Below are 22,016 nucleotides of genomic sequence, written 5' to 3'. Positions count from 1 at the left end.
TACAGTCAGACTGCTGTGACCCAGACAATAGAAGAAACCAGCTTAGGATGCACAGACAGAAACAGAAAGAGAGAGGACACACACCGTGGAGGAGCTGAGGCGGTTGGGGGTGAGGAAGAATGCAAAATAACAGACAGAAAGAAGGACATGCACGCAGACATATTGGGATGAAATGACAGACAAGGAGAGAGGCAAGGAGGTGTTACCTTTCGGGGGACGAGGATTTCTCCGAGTTCACGGACATGAGCGGTGCCTGTTAGCCGCTCGCTGGCCGAGGGACCACAGGAGACGGCGAAATAGAACAGAAAGATGCTGTCTGTCTCTCTCTCTCTTTTTTTTACTCTTCTCACCCTATCTCTCTCTGCTGTGTGTCTGGAGAGGAGAGGGTTACTGCCTCCCCTCCTCCTCCTCCTCCTCCTCCTTCTCCTCCTCCTTGTCCTTTCCCCTCCTCCTCTTCCTCCTCTCTCTGTCTCTCTTGTCCTCTCGCTCAGAGGAGAAGAAAGGATGGAGGACGAGGCTCCGGCGAAGGATAAAAAAAAAAAAAAGAGCAGCAACTGTGCAGTGCGCAATCTGGCTGAATGTGTGTGTCTGCCTACGTCGCTGCGTGTGTGTGTGTGTGAGCTAATAGCGAGAGCAGCAATGTCAGTCAGGCGCCCCTCCTCATGCCCCAGTCTCCTTCCTCCCTCCCTTTCCTTCCTTCCTTCTTTCCTTCTCCTCTTTCACCTTGCCTCTCTCTCACTTTCCCTGCTGTCACTGGAGCTCCTCTTTGTCCTCCTCTTGCCTTTGTCTCCTTCCTCTCTGCTGTCGCTGGTGGAACTGGGTGATGAAATGAATGCACAGGCTCTCGATCCACACTGTGTGTCTAGCTCTGTCTATGTATCCCTCCCTTCCTTCTCTCTCTGTCTAGCTGGCTCGATCAGGCCTTCTGCAGCTCTGCACAACAACAGAGCCCAGAGCGAGCTGGACTGTTCCACTTTCTGCACAGGCGGAGGGGTGTCGGTTCGTCACAGCGACAGTAAACTGAATGCGTTTCTCCTTGAGGTGCGCTCTCCTCCCCCCCTTTCCCCTCTGAATTAGTCTCTCTCTCTCTCTCTCTGTCTCTCTCTCTCTCTCCCAATTGCCTTATTACGACATCCTGTATCTCAGGGCAACGCTGCACAGATCTGCCTTGCCCCCCCTCCTCTTCTCCTCTCTAGCTGGCATCCTTTTCTCTAAACCCCATTTCCACCTCTGTCTTTTTTGGATGCAGCACACTGTTTAATATATATGTGTGTATGTGTGTGTGTGTGTGTGTGTGTCTCATCCTTTCCACCCTCCATCCCCGTCCCTCTCTATTTTCTCGCCATCTCTCTGGGCAGATGGGTCGGCTTCTACATGAGTGAGCTGCTCACAGAGAGGTAGCCAGAGGGTGTTGCCATGACGGGGGGTCTATCTCTCAATCTGACCTCAATATTGGCGCGTGGGTGTTTGGATCTATGCGTGTGCATCCATACGTATGTGTGTGTGTGTGTGTGTGCATGTGAAAATGCATAACGGGAGTTGACGGGGTATCCTGGGGTTAATGTGACTGGCTGGTCATCGGGGGGGTGAAGAGGGAACGCACACAGTACAATTGTTTGCAGTATCTACAGGTTCTTTATCTCAAATACTTCACGATTATGTTAACGATTAGTTGACAGACAGTTCCATAATGATAGATCCAAACAGCAAAGGTATGTGGATGATTAGGAGGCGGTAAAGCTCGCCGATATGTGCTGTGAGACGACAGGGTTCAGTACACAGGTAGAGATTTTAGCGAGGTAGCTATCCCTTTAACATCTGTGTTTTAGGTCATTTCAGGCAATGTTGCACATTAATAATCATAGATGCTTTATGGCAGCATTGGATTCGCTGGATTTTCCATCAGTGTGATGAAGCATCTTGTTATGTCAGGTACTTAATTTGCTGGATAAACCAAAAACAGTCTTATCCGATTATTGGCCATCGCTAGTCACATTGATCTGTGGATGGCAATGCTTTTGTCCTTTTTCTGGTCCGCTTTTGGTCCAGACTGAAATATCTCAACAACGATTGGATGTATTGCCATGAAATTTACTACAGGCATTCATAGTGGCCGGAGGATGAGTCCTGCTGATTTTGGTCATCCCCTGGCCTTTCCTCTAGCGCCACCATCAGGTGTCAACCAATACTTTGGTTTATGAAACAATTCCAGCAAAACTAACAACACTACTATCAGCCTCAGTGAACATCATGTAGCAGCTAAAGATTAGCATGTTAGCATTGTCACTGTGAGCATGTTAGCATGCTGACATTAGCTTTTAGTTCACAGAGCGGCTACCGTGGCTGTAGACTATTAGTCTACTTATTAAGTTGTAAAATGCTTTTAAATTGAATTTCCAGAAAACAGACTATACGACAAAACAATGCAAAATTAAAATGGCCATTTTACAGTGACACATAATTTAAATGTATGATGCAAGCCTTCCTATAAAATACTACCACTCTTTGAACACGTAAACAAAAAATCTCAATTACTCATTGTGTTATTTTTTAATTTAGTTTTGGTTGAAATCATTTATGTGAACAACAGAATTCCATGAAACGATTACAAGCTCTCACATCACGATACAATTTCACTAGAAACTGTTAAACAATCATATTAAATGATTACCCTGCCCTATAAGGATGTTTGACAGCTAGTGATTTTGCCGCAGCTGCTGCAGGTTCAGTGTTAAAATATCCAATAAATACATATGCATGGTAATAGTACAAACACTGTATGAGAAAGAGAGCGAAAGAAAACAGGAACACAATGATCCCATTTCTCTCCTATCTCTGTACAGTTCCACTTTCCCACATAAAAGGACTACATTAGGCACACATGTCTCTGAGCCAAACTATTGTCCTCATTCTCTGTGGATGTGGGCCAATGGGGGGTATAAAGTACACACTGGGTCTCAGCGCATCCAGACAGCAAGAGAAATATTGAGCCAATATCAGAGGGTGCACTCGCCTTTTTATTCATTTTCTGTACCCAGTTTTTTCGGGGTCACGGGAGGTGGGGGAGGGGCCTGAGTGTATCCCACCACAAATCAGTGTAATGCAGGAAAAAGCTACAAATCACCACTTAACTAGCAAGACAAAAGCATTTACATACATAAGCACGACTTCACCTGATTGTGTACTGAAACAAAGGTGAGAGGAGAGTGACTCAAAGTCAAGTAAATACAGAAAGCATTGGGGCCAAGGTCAATTCATCAGAAAAAAACTAATCACCAGCAATTTTACTAATTAATTAATCAATGCATCGTTTAAAAATATGTTAAAAAATAACGATCCGTGCCTCTCCAGTGTGAACATTTGCTGCTTTTTTTCTGTTTGATATGATTCTAAATTTAGTATTTTTTGAAAAAATTAGGAATTTGAAGAGCCCACTGTGATTTTTCCCCCATTTTCTGAGAAAGCAAAGCAAAGGGGATGCCCTGTGTGACAAAGCTCCTCAATAAACACCCCCCTGATTTTTACGGATGCTGTGGTACGATCCTGATGTCACCTTTTCATGAGGATACCTTTCAAGTGACACAGAAGAGCCCCCAAAACGGAAAAAAAGCTCATTCACATGACGGAAACAGGCACACGCTTACAGTTGCGCACCTCAGGATATTCGCCGAGGCTATCAATTTGCAAATTCAGAGGCTGATTCCGTTCCATTTTCAAAAGGAGAGGGAGCAAAGGAAGAATGAGAAAGGGGGGGAGGGAGAGAGATGATGACTCTCATGAGCAGATATATTTTGGGAGCCGGTATTGAGGCTGCCGGGAGCTATCTTTAAGCGGCCTACTTCTCCTCACTGCCTGGTGGATGCTGGGGAGAGAGAAGGGGTTTATGCGTGCAAAAACACACACACACACACACACACACACACACACACATATGCATGCCGACACAAACACACACGCTGCAAATTGCTCGTGGACATACTGTACGCTCAAAAACACGAGTGACGCCACAGACAGAAGTCACAGCGAAGTGCAGTCATACAGACAAGTAGAGGAATGCATACACAATGGGTAAGATGCTGCCACTTTCACAGTGACTGTGCTCTTTGTGTCAGCAGCCTCGTTACTGTCTGCAGAGAAAACACTGCCCTCAAGTGGAAAGACACACGAGTACACACAGCGCATGCACACAAAGTGGCTTATTTTAAATTTTGTGTGTGTGTGAGTTTAAAGCAGTCAGTGTCCAGACTGATTGACATACTGATAGCCTCAGGTCTGCCTCAGAGCAGCTCATTTTCTTTGCTAGAGATTTCCATATGGAGCAAACTCGCCTATGGGACTCTGCATGCAGGCTGCATGACAGTCTGTGGATGCACGATGTAAATGCACGTGCGCACACACACGGGCGCACACACACACAAGCACACACACACAAACACACACAGACAAGCACACACACACACACAGGAAGCAAAAGTAAAAAGTCCAGGGGGTTGTGTTGCGAAGGCTCAGTGTATAATAATGTGCATAATGCTCTTAAAATGTAAAGGGCAGAGGAAATTTACATTGTTCATGTGAGCGCAGGAGCATTAAAGAGGGTATACATAAATATACAGGTCAATGATATACACATTCTCAGAACTGGTATAACCATCACTTTCAGCCGCAAATATCTTTTCCTTCACAAGCTTCAGAGCTGACAGCAAAATAGTTCTAACCTGTTATCTAGGGGGGAAATAAAAATGTACTTTTTAACAATCTTACTTACTTACTCTACCAATTTTACATCAGACAGCTCACTGAAAAACAGGGAGTGGTATGATGTCTTCAGCCGTTCTGGAGGAGCTTAGTCAAGTTTAAGAAATGTGGCATCACGTGTGGGATATGGGTTGGATGGTAGAGACGTCAAAGATTCTTGTGTTTGTCATGAAAGAGCTGAAAATACTTTGAATTGACACTGTAGCGTTATTATCCATTCAATTTAGGTTTAATTACCTTGATCGACTAACTTTCTGTAATGAGAGGCATCGATTACCTGAACGTGGCATTAGTATTTTGCAATTGAAGGGAGTGCTTTTTGGATCTTGACATGTTCTACGACACATATTAGAAATAAAAGACAGGATATCTCAGCCTTTGCTGCTTTGACCATTCTTATCATAATCTGTCCCTCAGATTAGGCCCACTGTACTTTTTTGCAATTTTGTCACATGATAATATCTTACATGTCCACATCACAGCACTGAGTACTGCCCAGCCTGTGAAAACAGCTGTATAATCTGTTCACCTCCACCCTCTGCACTCTGAACTCATTTTAATTTGGACCCCTTTAACAGTTCTTCCAAAACTATAATTTTTAGGTCATCTGATTTTGTGGAAAAGGATTTGCTGGCAGGGGCACACAACTGGCTTCCACAGCCAGGCTGTAATACATTTTTTACAATGGCTCCACAGGCACACAGACCTGAACATCGTGGCCATTCATCCAGAGCCTGCAGGCCTTCTTCACGGCGGAACATTCGAGCGGTTTTAGCAGGAAAAGCACAGGTAGATAAATAATGTAAATGATGGCTCTTTTCTATTTAGGTTTATTTAACCTGTCTTTCAACCTGAGAATGAGAAACAATCACAGTTAGACAACCAGCATACAAGAACAAAACGACTAAAGCCAGACAATCAAGTGACAAATAGACTTACTAAAAACGATTACAAGAATCATAAAAAACACTAAGTAATAAAGCTCAAAAATAAAATCTGGCTTGAAGGCATTTTGCGGTTCATTTCATTTAAAAGGTGCACAAACCAGTTCAACAAAGGTTAGTCCCTGCATATGAAATATCTAACGTCATTATTGGATCATGCACTTAGTTACAAGATGACAGTGACCCAGACTGCACAATAGGGATGACGCATTTTTGTAGGCCGACCTGGGAGTTAGCATCGCTCTGGTTCCCTCCACAAAAAGCCAATGGGATGGATTATTGCAGAAAATCAGCTCTGTGGCAAACAAGAATGTACTACTTTTATGATTTCCGAAGCATAAATGCAATCACCAGAAGTAAAAAGCTAACATTAAGCTATGAATGACCTACACCTGCAACATCACCACCACTAAGCTTCCTGCTGCATCGGACTATAAACATTTTGCTATGAATCGATAAATCTACAAGTTCAAAAGCTTGAGTTCGCAAGAGTGCGAGTATAAACAGAAAGAGGCTGTTGAGGCACACTCTGTTTTTTGGAGTGATGACATTTCATTGCCCCTGAGGATCTCTGTAGTACCCCAAGTGGGGTATTTACTGCCATGTTTTCTGTCTTAGAACAAAAAGTGAAAATCTCTGAAGCTACAGATCTTATTTCAGGCATACAACAACAACAAAAAAAAAAAACTTCAAAAACCCACTGACTTCGAGATGAGGGAGCTGAAAGCGTAACAATGCGAACTTAGTTCCAGGTTTTCGGACTCATGCCTGCAGCACTCGACACCGGGGTCCTGGAACTGGCTCACGTCAGTGCTATGCAGCCATTAATAATGTCATGAATTACACCCGTGCTGTTCCTGCTGTGATATTTCACACACATTTCTGCTGTCAAAAGGTCTCAATACCCGACATGTGGACTAATCACTGGCTGCAGTCTTGCCTTGAACCATTCCAGTCTTTTCCTCTTAGTCATGTCCCGTCACTCTACTTTCCTTCCAGTGGAAAAGGCTATAACCCCTCCCACCGTGCGTGCACACACACACACACACACAGCACAGCACAGCACAGCACAGCACAGCACAGCACAGCACAGCACAGCACAGCACAGCACAGCACAGTTACTGGTCAGTGTTGAGTGCTCGTAATTCATCCAGACATACACAGGTAAGCAGCTTGCACTTTCTGTGCCTCATTACTCTGGGGAACGCACTCTGCAGCAATATGTTTGAATGCATGCACTTTGCAAGTTAAAGTGTATGTCAGTGCGTATGTGCAGCAAGAGAGAGAGAGAGAGAAGAGGGGGGCGTATATGCAGTTTATCCAAAGCTAATACCGACAAAACCAGTGAGATTATGAGCCAGTAATAGCTCCACCTGGTCCTGTGTGTGTGAGAGTGTGTGAAGGCCAGTGAGAGCTCATTAGCTAAGTGGTGTGTGTTTAATTGATGAGGGGGTGACCTCCGCCCTGTCTTCCTGCACTCTGACCTCAGCTGCCTCACCAGGCTGACCGGTTTAAATGGATTCAATCACACATGGGGGTGGGCAACACTTAACATCACGATCGCCAAAAAAATGGCCGACCTCATGTTTTTTAACGCCCTTTCGCCACACCGATGGAGGACTGGACGGGACCAGTAGTCACACCTGAGAGATGGGGTGTTTGTCATGTCTGAAGTTGCAAGTTTACGAAGGGCAAGATTCAGCCTACAAGACAATTTCATAAGGTGACCCACGTGTTTAGAATTACTAACGATTATTTTCATCATCGGTTAATCTATGACACATAAAAAAGTCCCAGAGCTGAAAATGATGTCCTGAAATTGTGTTTTTCTCTGACAGCAGTCTAAATGCAAGAGATATTTCATCTGGTTCGATATATAACAAACAAGCTGGAAACCCTCACAATTGTGAGGCTGCGACCAGCAAACGTTTGTATTTTTTTGCTTAAAGAGTGACTAAAACGATTCAACCCATTATCACAGTAGTTAATAGTTGCCACAAATGAAATGCTTTCCCGGTTTTGTCTTTTAGTTTTAGAGCAACCATTTAATTTTCTTGCAAGTCTACAAAACCAGCACATATAAGTTTGAGTTTAGACAACGTTTTCACTCTAAAGCCACAAATTTCACACAATTTCATGATTATCCCTTTAATGTTGCTAATAGTGTGGTATATAATCAATCAATCAATCAATAGGAAGCTTATTGATAGTTAGCAATGTACTTTAAATGTCATTTTCAAATTACTAAGAATGTGATTTTAATTGAATTTATGTGCAACACTAACAGTGTTTGCATGCATGGACTTATTTATTTCTCTGAATAATACATCATTTTAAAATAAAAGCCTAACACCATTACAGCTTGAGCTTGGCAGCTAATAAATCATATTTCAGGGTTGCCTTTCAAGAATATTTTGACAGGCAATTTTATTTTTGACTTATTCGCACGTTACATGTAGCCTCTGCTCTGATGGAGCGAGTGACCTTTGACCTTCCGGATACAGAGAGGTCTGTCTAACCCATAAGCACCAACTCAGCTTGATTTCTCCAAATATTTATTTTTACAGAAGTAAAAGTGAAAAGAAGAAATAAAAGTGTGAAATGGGACGTTTGTCTGACTCACATAAAACAGCAGGTCTTGTATTTGTCATGGAAGGCACACGGAATCTGAAAATGACTGATTTCAATAGGTGACCATAAGGTCAAAGCTGGAGTATTCAATCATGTTCAGCATGACAAAAACAGGAGGGGAGAAGTCGACCGACAAAGCATCCTTTCACCGCAAGAGTAAAACCTGAGATGTGGCTACCCTCTAGTGGACAAAATAAGAATTAAACTCCTGAGGCCCACAATGCACTCCTCACTCAATACAAGGCATTCAATAAAGGGCTACAGGACACCGGGGGAAAGTAAAGAGCAGTACTTTAAGACAGCCAAATTAAAATGTACACAAAATAACAAGGTGTTTGTTTCCTACTGTCATTAAACATGCTGAGCAGAGAAAAGAGTGTGGGCCGCAATCTGAGGGGGGCGTACAACAATGAGCGCCCTGTGTTTCCAGAGTATTGTGATTAGTGCCCCGCAGCACGGGAGAGAGAGAGGGAGCGAAGGCAGGCATGTGGTCACCAGTCAGCGTTATGTCAACACAATGAATGTGATAACTCACTTAGCAGAGGCACTGCTGTAATGTGACCGAAATAGCCGGAGACTGGTAGTTAAACGTCTGCGTAAGACTAAATGTGAGATTACAGCCTTTGGGTTCAAGCTTCAAATGGGGTTAAGCAGCAGTCACACCAAAAAGGCAGCCAAAAGACAACTGCAGACTGGAAAAATGTGCCTCACAAGTGGAAAAACACACTAAACAATCCCAACATTAAGACTAACTTTGAAAAATAAGCCGCGTTGCAATAAACCACAATTATTTCAGATAGTTAATAAGTTTAATTTAACATTATATATGTGAAAATGGTCCTTGAGGCTTCCGGTCATTAGTCAGTTACACCGGCAACACATGCTGGCTAATGTGCAGATGTTATTAGCATTGCCGATTAGCATTAAACACAACAGCCGAGGTTGATGGGAATGTCATATGTTTTGCAGGGATTCGGTCAAAAACTAAAGTATTGGACACATTCTGACCTGATGACGGTACGAAATGAAAAGTCAGAGGACAAACAAGTTTATTAGAATCCTTCCTGGGGGAACATGAACATCTGAACCACATTTCATTACAATTCATTCAATAGTTGTTGAGATATTTAGGTCAGAACCAAACTGGCGGACTGACATACTGACACGTGCATCACATGTCTCACTGCAAACACCGCATGCAGCCAATTTTTGTTTTGACATTTGGACGAAATAAGGACGACACACTAAATAGGCCATTTCAGTTGTGGTCGCAGATGTAGTGGAGGGTAAACCCAATGTATCTCATTTTATTTACAAAAGGCATCATTACAAGTGCTATCAAACAGAAGAAAGGGTTACAAAATTAACAAATGTATTATAAAAAAAAGGCTTATACATTAAATATGGTTTGGTTCGGTTTATTTGACCAACTGGAAGTTTAGCCACCTTTTTTTTTTTTATTCATGACTACATCTGAGTCATGCACACAGATGCTTCTAAATCTCACCAGAATTTCCAGCCAGTTTTTTAAGACAGGGCTAAATGAGGAGACCAGACTGCTCAGCTTGGCCAATTACTCAGTGTTTACAATGGCAGCAGCAGCCTTGATAGAATGGAGCTGATGCATGGACTGTGAAGGACACACATACACAGAGTATATACACACTCTCCAGAGATCTGGGTTAGCGTGCTGTGGAGAGGCAAACAAATACCTTGCGGCTAGATTGCGAGCATGAGAAGCAGTGATTACAGCTGACACAAGCAATCCAGCTCCATAGGAGTGAGTATTGATCGTGCTCTGTTGTACCTGTGTCTGCACTCATCATATTATTTGTGATTAGTGGTGAGCAAATGGGGGAAATGTTGAAATGTGTGGCCTTCTGATCCATTAAACCACACTAACGACATGAGCAGCATCGTGGTATTTCATCATCATCGGTTTTCTGCAGTTTCTTTTAACTGAAGCTGTATCTACATTTTCCATGGGGCTTTGGGTTTGTGTTTAACTTCTCCTATTTCTGGAGGGGCAATTATTTTAAATCAATGGTTGTAGTTAACTTTGAGCAAAAGCTATTAAACAAGCACTGAGAAGCCCTCGGAGGAGCTGGATTATTTTTAAAGATGGACATTGAGTGATCTGCAGCATCACGCTTTGTACTGGTTCACAGGGTGTATCCAGATATTGATGACGCCCACAAGAATATGCAACAATGACATGACAGCGAGGGTGTAGTGTCCACTGGGGATATCCTGATGGTCTAGATGAGAAGTTGATAAAAATCAAGTTGCTTCAAGCATCACTGTGCTTTTGCAGCAGTAAGCTAGCAGCAGTCAATCTGTTGACCTTTGTTACCGTGGGGATTCGGCTCTCAGGCTACAAACAGGCTCCCGATCTAATTTATGGAGGTTGTAGCAGCCATATGCAACCTGAGAGTAAGATCTGTGAATACAACTCAGGGCTGAAAAAAGTCTCTCAACCTCCTCTGCATGTTTTTCTGGGGAGAAAAATCATTTATTTGCAGTTCCTATATGCTTGGCAATATCAGAGAGAATATAAATCAAGATCTTGAGTGTGACGACGCTGAACTCCATAAAATTTGAAAGATTATGCATTTCCAAAGCCACAGAGTGTGCTGCAACATCCACATATATGTTCAAATAACATACAAGTACAATCCTGTCACACAGTAAGTACAGTTAATAAGAGTTATTAATAAGATTCGTCAAAAAATAACTGTGGTTTGGGCAGTGTAAGAGCACAACACTTCTAGGTGGAGAAACACCCAAAAGGCAGCCCATCATGCTTCAGAAAAGAGGAAATACAGCTGCCAGTGCCACCTCAGTGTCTGTCAACAAAGAAATGAGGCGCATTGCTGTCCACTTCTTTGTCTCAGATGTCCGTTAAAAAGAGATTATTAGCAGAATAGAGTTTTATAATAAAGGTCTTTATATTGAGAGGTGCCACTTTTAATGCTTGCTTACACTGATGCTGCTTATTTGCAATCATAATAATATAATCTATCCAGACTAAAAAAAAAAAACTAGGGTGCAGTAAAATTATGAAATAATTGGAAGATTTGACACGACATTCATCAGAAATTCAACATCGCGAGACAGATTTGGAGCCTCCTTCCCAACTGGCCAGAAGGTGGCAGTGGAGGGAGGACTGTGTGGCATTTAGCCTCCCCGACTGTGAAAAGCTCCTGCCCTCACAGAATTACATGCCCTATTAATGTCTTCCTTTCCTCCTTCCGTGATGACCCACTGGCCTGCGACTGCACAAGTGAACCGCCCTTCAGAAGCGTTACATGAGAGGAACAAATCCTTGCTTCTTGTCCCTCGTCTAACAAATCCTATTTGGACCACACACGCTCTTGACAGTCTGAACATGGGACTCCCTCCTTTTAATTCACTCGTGCTCCGTCTCCTCATTCGGTCTGATGGACTCTGTAGATTTGCCCGGATCTTGTGCTTTCCTGGCTAACGTCCTGGGAAAGCAGGAGGAAAATCCTTAACGAGCTCCAACTCCCCTAGTCTGACAAACATCTACTTTGAAAAGGGTAGCTAAACCCGACGGAAAAATTCACCCTGCGTGTCCCTAAAACAAGTCACTAGAGAAGTAGACTTAAGGAGCTTGATAAGAGCTAAAAAAGAACAAGCACTCAACTTTAACCCTGTTAAGTGCAGAGTCCGGAGGCAACCTGGTGGCTCACAAAACCGGCACACCTCAGGAACTAAAGGCTGTTGAAAAGGAGAGCTTAAATTGAGAGCTTCTCTTCAGGAGTTCCTACTTAAACACCTACTGGAGTGCCCTACTTCTACAGTATATTCAATTAGCCAACCAGCCAGCAATAATACTGGCACTGTGGTCACTAGGGAGGAAGTCATTCCCACTCAGACACCACAGAGGAAGCAGCTAATATCAGATTACAGCTCAGTATATAACAATGAATGATCTGTAAGAGGCATCGCCGATCTCTCAGACAGTACGAGTCTGTGCCCACAAATCTTATTTCTATTCCTATTTGGGATATTTATTATAAGACTGTAGGATTACAGGCAAGGAAAATCAGAAATGTAGACAACAATTAGGATTTCTTATTAAATTTGTGGCACCTGAACATAAATGATTTTCAGATTTTTATTTTCCAAAATTTCCCCAGACGTACAGGTTAAGACTTTAAACACATCATCAAAATACATTGTTTATGCTGCTGCATTAAACAGCTTACTCTCTGATTACAGCTGCACAAATCAATGCTTTTATATGAAGAATAGATTAAATGATTGGATACTATGAAAGCTGTCGCTCGTGGTGACGAGCCCACACAGAAAGATCAATCCTTGCTCTCTCATCCGGCAGCAGCAGCAGCAGCAGGCAGCTGTTTTCAGGAGCATCACCTGGCAGGTGGACCAAGTTAGCAACTAGCTGGCGTAGTAAACCACCTCACTAAGGAGTCAGAAACAGAGCTTAAAGAAGAGTGAATACTGGACTCCATAACAGCTGGATGTGTAAGAAGACAAGTTAGCTATGTCAGCTTTACAAGATAAGCATCCTGCAACGTTGTGTTTACAGTTTGTTTTACCCCCAAAAGGCCCAATCAAAACAGGGATCTCAACTGTTGCTGAAATCAATAGCTCATCAAAATATTTGACGGGTAGCCTGTAATTAATTCTGCTCAAATGTGACTAAAAAAGCCAAGCGCTGCAGGCTGACGCAAAATTAGTTTCACCTCACAATCCTGATATGACAGATGTAGGGTGTGGATGGCTCCTCCACGGCCTTAACGACGGAGCGGGAAACCACAAACATGACTCTTTCTGTGGTCCCTGCCCTGCGTCGAGCTGCTTAGAAATAGCTGCCTTGCAGGTCTGACTTGTAATGACACATTTCAAAGGCTGTGGCTCTGACTCTGGATAGATGGCATACAGAAGCCAAACACAGACCTGTAACAGCCTGTGTGGGTCATTCGAGCTCTCCGCTCTGCTTCTGCGTTCAGCTGCTTGCCATTCGGCGACGAATGTGCTTTCCCCATCTGTCCAACGCAGCAGTTTTTACAAACCCTCATTTCCTGCCTTCAGCTGCCCTGTGGCATCCTCTAATTCGCTCTCTCCACTTTCCTATCTCACTCTCTCCATCCCAGGCTTTCCTGTTGCTATTTGTTGGCCGGACACGTGCTCACACATGCGAAACTCTCTTTCTCGCCCTCTCGGCCCTCCTCCCTCCTGTTCTCTCTCTTTATCTTTCACTCCACCTCTCGAGCTCTCGGCATGCCTCTCGCCGTTTCCCTCTCCCCCGTCTCGTCTCCCTCGCCCTCTCCCTTTCGCTCTACATGCAGCTCACATGCTCTGCTCTCAGCACCCGCCATCAGCTCCATCCAGCCAGGCTGCAGTATTGATGGAGGAAGCACTATTGAGCAGAACAAATCTGCTTGCCAAAGATAGGATCTCTGAGCTCTTCCTCACATCTTTACAATGCATTACATACTGGCGATAAGATCAACCCACCATGGCTCCCTTCTTAAACTAGGACATCTGGCCGACTGTAAATCACAAGGCCACTGGAGTTCACCCACAGCAATATAGGCTTGACTCCCCAGCTCCCAGGGGAATCAATTCAATTCACTAACAGGGAACCTTTCGCTTACCGCTCTCTAATCAACAAATTTATCTTAGCAGCAGACTGATACTACCAAAAACAAACAGAAATAGATATTTGGCCATCTATCCCAAAAACTGGCTTAAAGCAATAGTTCTGACATTTTGGGAAATGTGCTTTCTTGCCAAGATTTAGACGAGAGGATCGATAACACGCTCACATCAAATTGTGGGTGTGTCGGTGGCGAGCCACGGGGGTGGTGGTGGCTAAGCTAACCAGCTGCTGGCTGGAGCTTCATATTTAACAGACAGATATGAAAGTGGAGTCAATCTTCTCAAAATCTTGGCAAGAAAGATGATCATTTGACTGTAGTTAAGTCTCACACACTGGCAATATGTCTGCCGTGTGTCAAACTAAGATTATAAACAATATTCAGAAAATCGAATTTTTGAACAAACTGCAAACACACAAATATGGACAGGTTATGCCCCTGTGGCTTAGAGGTTAAGACGCCAATCATGAACCACAGACCTTTGTGCATCTCTCCCTAGTTTCCACCTCTCTCAACTATATCTATATCGCTATAAAGGCATCAAATTATTTTAAAAATATGGAGAATATGAACACAAGGGACTGTGCCTGTATATTAATCCAAACGTGCATGTATTTATATGTTCATTTTTTGTTGTAAGTGATGGTTATTTTGTAGACATCTGTTTGTTGATGAACCAAAATGTCATCTATCTGTGGTATGCATCATATACCTGCCTCAGCCTATTAAAAGTTATTTCAATCCTGACAGACTCCAGCTTCAGCTTTCTGCCCGATGCTACCAGTGAACGGACCCCGTCTCGTCTCTGCGCTGCGTTCCAGTCGGCTGCCCGCTCTCATCTTCAGTCAAAGACTCGGCACAGGCTGGGCAAAACCCCCCGCCGAAAATCAATGCAGTTTACAGTGCGATGTGTGGGAACATTAGTCAGGTTAGAGTCAGCTCATTTCATGCAGAAAGGTTTATAGTGCTACGCAAGGCACTGCAAGCTGACAGATATATATCTCCAGAAGAGTATTAGCATTTAGACTCACAAGTGCTCTGCCTGGGAAAGTTATGACTAATGAATGTTATTATACTGGTGCAGCTTTATATCCCATTAACACTCACAACCCCAGCACGGTTTTGTATTCTGATTCATATTCATTTTTATTAATCAAGGAGGAAACTCATATCGAAGCATCAGCTACTGAAACTCGCTATGAGCTGTCCTCGCCGAATATGAAAAGCAGACAATCTGTATTCAACGAGGCGGCTCGAACTTTTGATCTTTAATTAAGTGTGGGCTGCTGTGCCAGCTTACACCAGAGGATGCATTTGCAGTGATGGAGACAGGTCAAAGGTCAGTGAAAAGGGCTGCTAGAATGGGAGCTGGACCCAGGAGGCTGACACCCTCTCTATGGTTAAGAGTAGGCTTAAAGTAAACTAAAGCTTACGGCTAGGGCCGGCTCACGCTTACCTTGGACCAGCCTCTAGATGTGCTGCTATAGGCCAGACTGCTGGGGAACTTCCCATGATAGACGGAGCTCCTCTCTTCTCCTCATCTGTACACATTCACGTCCCATTAACCCAGAGATTCCCCCGGGCACGTTAGCGGTCCAGCTGTGACGCAGGTTTGATTCATCCAGCTTCAACCCCACCGAGAAAGTTTAAGAAGCTGAGCGTTTTTTCTGCCTGATATTGTTGACTTTGTCGCAGCCTGTGCTTCTACCATGTGTAAGTAGGCTAGATAGTTAATTGGGGTATTTGTTTTGATTGTATTTATTATTGGTATGTAATCAAGAGTCTGCACAGGGTGTTGTATTTTGAAAACTGAAAAGGTTCTCAATGCTGTTCCTGTGTCTGACTTCCTGCGTGGCTTGATCTGCTCTGTGCAGTTTGATGCAGCTTTGGTCAAAAATAGATTAGGCGTGTATTCATGTACAATAAAAAACTAGTCGTATTTATAATACTATACATACTAATATTATATATATTCTATAACATATCACACATATACCATATACACACAATCATATACTACATTTATTTTACTATCTTATATTAGTCTTGCTCTCTCTCTCTTTCTGTTCTTGCAGTAGCATCCTTCACACACACACACACACACACACACACACACACACACACACACACACCTTATTATTTTTGCAGTCATTACATTGGTGCCAACTGCCCTCTGCCACACCTCCAAACAACTGCATTGTTGTTGTGACTAGTACTCAATCTGTTATTATTGATACTGGTGTACAAGAGTCGTACAACCAGTGTTTCCATGGCAGCATGCACAACAAAGGGCATGATGGTCCGTTTATTTTAAGTGACAGCCTGAACTCAAGAAAATGGAGGTGATAAAAGTGATGAAAGTGTAGAAGCTATGACCCGTGACTAAACGAGTCCAGTCAGACAGAGGACTATTTTCATTTTGTGAGGCTCCTGCAGCAACTTGCAAAGCACTTTTTGTTGGTATCAGTCAAACTACTCCGACTTAAAGCAAAAGTGGAATGGTGGAGATCATAATCATACAAGACATTGCTTTGATAAAACATAAAGCAGGTATCAACATGCATTTTTTTATTTCTTGCTTCATGTTTTACTCCATTTTTGCATCCTTTGAATAGATTTATGATATGGGGCAATATTAATCTAATGGACCTGAGTATCTACAGACCCACTGACTAAAAACATAACTCGACCATTACTCGACCATTACATATTTTTGTTGCCAACACTGATATCAATATTTGGAATTTTAAGAAACATGATTATGATATGTATTGGACTTTTTTCCCTTTTTTAACACGAGCAATTAGCATGAACAAAAAATCTAGTATACCTCAAATATGAACGCCTCAAGCTAAGATGCCAAACATTGCCTAGCTGTACCCTGTCAGTTGGGAAGATCATGTCACCTTGGGCTTTAGGAAATAATCGTTTTTCCAAATGCAAGAAAAAAAAGTAGTTGTAGTGTCAGTAGATGGGGAGAGATGCTGCAAAAATGCAAACCTTATTAGGTGACGTTAAATCTATAGCAACCTGTTGGACCGTACGGAACAAGTCAGGTAGTTTTGTTTGAATAAAAGGCCTTGAGATGAGACCATGAGAGTAAGAACAAGTTTAGTGTAGCTTCCAGTAAGCTTGCAACCTCATCTCCTTTCAAGTCCTGTATCCCTCTCTATCTCTCTCTCACACACACACACACACACACACACACACACACAGATTGACTCACAATCACACACATATGCACATATTGTAAAATACCAGTGACCAGATCAGAAAGAGAAAGACAGACCGAAAGGCGCAAATTCTGTTGATAAGGAGATAAGATCAGGTTACGATGCAGGCGATAGACTAAACTTCAAAGCACAGCGAGAGCAAAAGTTGGACGATGAAAAGAAATGGTGTGTCAAAGTGAACTTGCTATGAACTTTTCTTTTGGGGCACAACCAAGTTCAAAGCATCTCCTACTACTCCACCTACAGGCCCTGCATATCTATACCTGCACACACACACACACACACACACACACACACACACACACACACACACACACACACACACACACACACACACAGTCAATACTGTGTTATTTTAGTAGAAAAGAACAAAAAACAATACCACAGCACAACAGCTCTTACAAATCACAACTGGTGTCTTTGGATTTTGCTGGCGTCGCTCCAGCCTGGTGCGTGGTGCTTGGTCAGCACATTGAGCCCAAGTTATAAAAGCTGGAAAAAGGCTTTGAAGACCAGACTTGTAGCTGCAAGACCGACAGATCCGCTTCACGCTCACAAACGCGCTCTGCTCAGCAATTCATGCAGATGCGCACGTGACCGGTCCACCGCTTGCGCTGATGATCTTAAAAGTCGAAGCAACTCCGAGCATGTGCCCCCCCCTCACAAACGATGCAGTTACCCTCCGCGTGAATCAGCAGCACACATGTCACAGCGTTCTTGAAACACAGTGTTCATCATTCATCAGTATCTGATGGATGGTGTCTGAGATACTGTGTGTGACAAATACAAGATGACAGATCCATTGAGTTGATGCATCTGCAAAGACTGTTGACATTGCCTTATCGAATCATGATAGTTTTGTTAGATTTTATTAGATTTAAAGTAAGCTTGTGTTTCCTATTTATTTATTTATTTTAATTCACAACAATTTTGGTAATGCTTTGAGACTGGTTTATATTATTACACTTCAATTTTGCTATGCTCTATGACCAATTAATCAATAACACAAAGAGTTAAGGTCTGTGAGGCTGCACTAAATGCTAACATCAACATGCTAACATGCTCAAAATGACAGTCTTAAGTGTTCATATTTATAGGTATTATTTACCTGGTTCACCATTATAGTTACACCCATTTCCATGCTAACATTTGCTAATTACAACAAAACACAAAGTATACTGTAGCTGAAGCTGATGGGAATGACGTTAGGGGCTTGTTTGCGCTGGTCCGTTGATGAGTGGGTGAACTTCGTGCTTTTTCGTGCCACGCTGAGAAAAATCCAAGCAAGGCAAAATGCAGCACTGCAAGTCACATGAGAATGCTCACTTCACTCATTGGTCAGACTTATCTGGGGCGAGAACAACAACGTAAACACAGGAGGAAGGCCCTGAAGGAGGTCCACTGGCCAGACACAATGTATTACTGCACTATAGTTCAGGTCTAGACCTAGATTCATTCTCTAGCTGTAGTTACAGAAGTCGTCTCGCTTGAACACGTTCCCACCAGAAACGAACTGCTCCGGAGTTCATTAGGAACTGGACCGAGACCACCTCCACTAAAGGGTCTCGGTGTGGTTGTTTTGATCGACAGGAATGTGATTACTGTGTTCACACCAGCCCTAACAAATCCAATTAAGAGGAAAAATGAACCAGAGTTCAATTGAACCAGATGAAAGACCGACAAGTATTTGGTCATAAACCAAAGACTGAAGTCAGGGGATCACCAACATCAGTAGAATCGACCCTGAAGTGACCTTGAATATCTGTAGCAAATGTCACACATATCCATCAAATGGTTGTCAATACTGTGGCTAGCTGATCTCTGCAAAGCACAGAACAAAATCACCACTTCTTACAGCGAGTGACTCAGATCACGTGCTCTTAAACAAAAAAAACGGTATGAATACATCTCATGTATATTTAGAAATGAAAGGCTGCTACAAAAAGGGCTTCGCAGTCAAAAGGCTCCACGCAACTTCGGTGCACCCCCACCAGACGTTTTGACATATTTTGCCTGATGAGATCTATTCTTAGAAGTGTTTTGGTGTGCACAGACTGTGATTGTCAGTTTGTTTTGCTGCATCTATGAATTGCAATGTCCTCTTTGTTGCATTTCCCGTCTCGTCTCCACTATGGACTATCTAATAAAGGCATAAAATGCACAGAATAAAATATGTACAACATTATATAGTTTTGTTGCACCTATAAAAGCAGGACAACATATACCTTTAATCTTCATATTAGCACTCATAAAAGTCCCAGCATGCCAAACATCACCCAGAGTAGAGAAAACTTGAAGAGAAGTAAGTGAAACTTCTGAGGATATGCTGTGTGATACAGATATAAGGACAGTGGATGCACATGTATGCGTAATCACCGACATCACACACACGAACCCCTCGGTGTGCTCCTAAGTCCTCAGCAAGGTACCATGATCTGTCCTCTAAGCTGTAGTTAAATCTCTCCTCCCCCTGTGTTGGTTAGCGTGCCTGTCTGTTGGCCAGACTGAGCGAGGGCAGGTCAGATGTCACACGGGGGGGGGGTGAGTAATTTTTACGCCTGTGTATGCATTTATGCATGTGTGTCTGAATGAATGAGTTCAAACATGGGAAGTTGTAATCACAAGGGATCAAAGTCAAGTGACTGAACCTTCTTTCCCCTGAGTACACACTGCTCTGAATGTGAATGCCAACTTTTGGTGGAAGTGTGTGTGTGTGTGTGTGTGTGTGTGAGTGTGTGTGTGTGTTTGTTGTGGTTTCTGAAGACAAAGCTTGTCTCACTTGTGAAGCCCTTCAGCAGAGGTGAGGCTTGACTCTGGATCAAAGCAGATCACAACCCTCAAGAATGAATGTGAGAGAAGTCAGCTGTCAGAAAGAGAAAGAGTGTGTGTGTGTGTGTGTGTGTGTGTGTGTGTGTGTGTGCGCCCCTGAGAGTTCATGTGTTACTGGGTGTGTCTGCTTGCCCTGATGCCACTGTGACCCTGACCTGGATCCGCGTTTCAAAACAGGGGTGGATGAATGAATGAATGAAAGGATGAAGTCTGAGCCTGTTATGTGTCACTATGTGACCAAGATCGAGAGACAGAGACAGCGGGACAGAAACCAACATGCTGCAGTCGCACGCAAATCTTTCGACATTTACCTGGATGATAAATCCTAGAATTTAATCTCGACAGATACCACTGAGCTGTGTGTCAGGTGTACTTTCTTTCCCAACACCCCTGAGGACATTGTACAACATGTCACCAAGCCTCATCACTTCATGCTGTCAAACATGTTTTAAATGAGGGCAAAGTCATCATCAAATTCCATAAACAGACACAATGGTTACACATACAAGTCATTATGCTTATGTAGGATTTGGATTGACCAAATGAAGAGGGATTAAATAAAAGGTACACCTAAAGAAAGTATCATCATATTTACATATTTTCAATATGTGAAACACAGTTTGCCCTCCTTTCTCTGATGCTATGGTCCCTTGTGGCACACATGCAAATCACACATCTGTGTAAGTAGTAGCTAGCATGAATTATGCTAATTAAAAGATAGGAAACATATGAAAAGGGTGCTGAGTGAGCTTGAAGGTTCGATATTGATCTTGGAAATAGCAGTTTGGCAAATAAGGTGCACTTACTGGAAACTCTGTCAAGCTTTCAGCCGCCTCTCGTGGGCCTTCATCAGCAGATGGGGAATGCAGTTTACTATACAGCAAACTCCATCCGCTAATGAAGCGGTGATTCTCACAGTTTGTCCCGTGATGATCACTGTCTTCAAATAACTGTTCATCCATCTCTTTACAGTATCTGTGGTGCAGTTTTAATTCAGTCCATCAAGACATTCAATCAAATACTGAGTCTCGTTTTACTGAACATGTGAAAAAATCTGCCAGAGAATGATCTTACGCAAACTGCTTCATTGTAGAGCTGAGATAATTAGTCGACTGACAGACAATTAAGCAGCAACACCGCGGTTTCAGCTTGAAAAGGGAGAATTTGAGCCTTTTCCTTGTCTTGCATGATAGAAAATGGATTTAGCGGGTTTTCACTGTTTTGATCTGCCAAGAAAAGCTATTTAAGATACCAAATTGGGCTAAAAGTAATTGTGACATGCACGTCTCACAATTTTCTCAGTTTTTCTGAACCAAATCATAAATCTATTAAATCCAGTCAATAACCACCAGATTAAGCATTAATGAAACTAATAGTTTCAGCCCTACTTCATTGAGAATATCTTTAAGAATAATCCTGAATCTAGAGTCATTTTGCCGGATTCACTCATTTCATCTGCCTGCTTAATCCTCATCAGAGCTAAGCCCTACTGCATATATCCCAGCATACACTGGGCAGAAGGCAAGACCACTTCCACAACATGTTACCAACCTAAGGGCTGCCACTGGATTCAGTTTTTATTCACAAGATAGCTGCTTCTGGGGAAAAAAACCCCAGCAAGTGGAATCAATTCACCACTGGCATTATGTTTTCATGTTTTAAGACAGAATGCTGAAATAATGGGTTTATGGGTGGACTTTTTTTGCACATATGTGGTTGCTCTATTTCAATGTGCAGGTGTTTGGGAATTCCAGCACTTTCTAACAGCCCCCCGGGGTGGCTGCACCGTTGGTATCACCTAATTGATGCCTTCTTCGGTTGCCGGTGACGTCGCTCCAATGGCGTAGTGCCATGAAGTAAGCCCCCCATTCTCTCCACTCCAATTCGCATGCACTTTACAGAGCCACTGCGCTGCTCACACGCCAGCCCGCTGAAAATCACGCTGAAACACCCGTGCATCTTCCCTGCAAGGC

The 22,016-nt window shown here is 43.0% G+C and overlaps 1 protein-coding gene across 1 annotated transcript in view; it reads right to left on the bottom strand.

Annotated features, from left to right (window-relative positions):
* srpk2 (SRSF protein kinase 2) overlaps positions 1 to 22,016 on the bottom strand; it is a 74,355-nt gene that overhangs the window by 51,338 nt on the left and 1,001 nt on the right. The window lies entirely within an intron of this gene.

The sequence above is a fragment of the Chelmon rostratus genome, chromosome 6, assembly GCF_017976325.1.
Source record: "Chelmon rostratus isolate fCheRos1 chromosome 6, fCheRos1.pri, whole genome shotgun sequence".
Classification (NCBI taxonomy): domain Eukaryota; kingdom Metazoa; phylum Chordata; class Actinopteri; order Chaetodontiformes; family Chaetodontidae; genus Chelmon; species Chelmon rostratus.
This window is presented reverse-complemented; position numbering and strand designations above follow the sequence as displayed.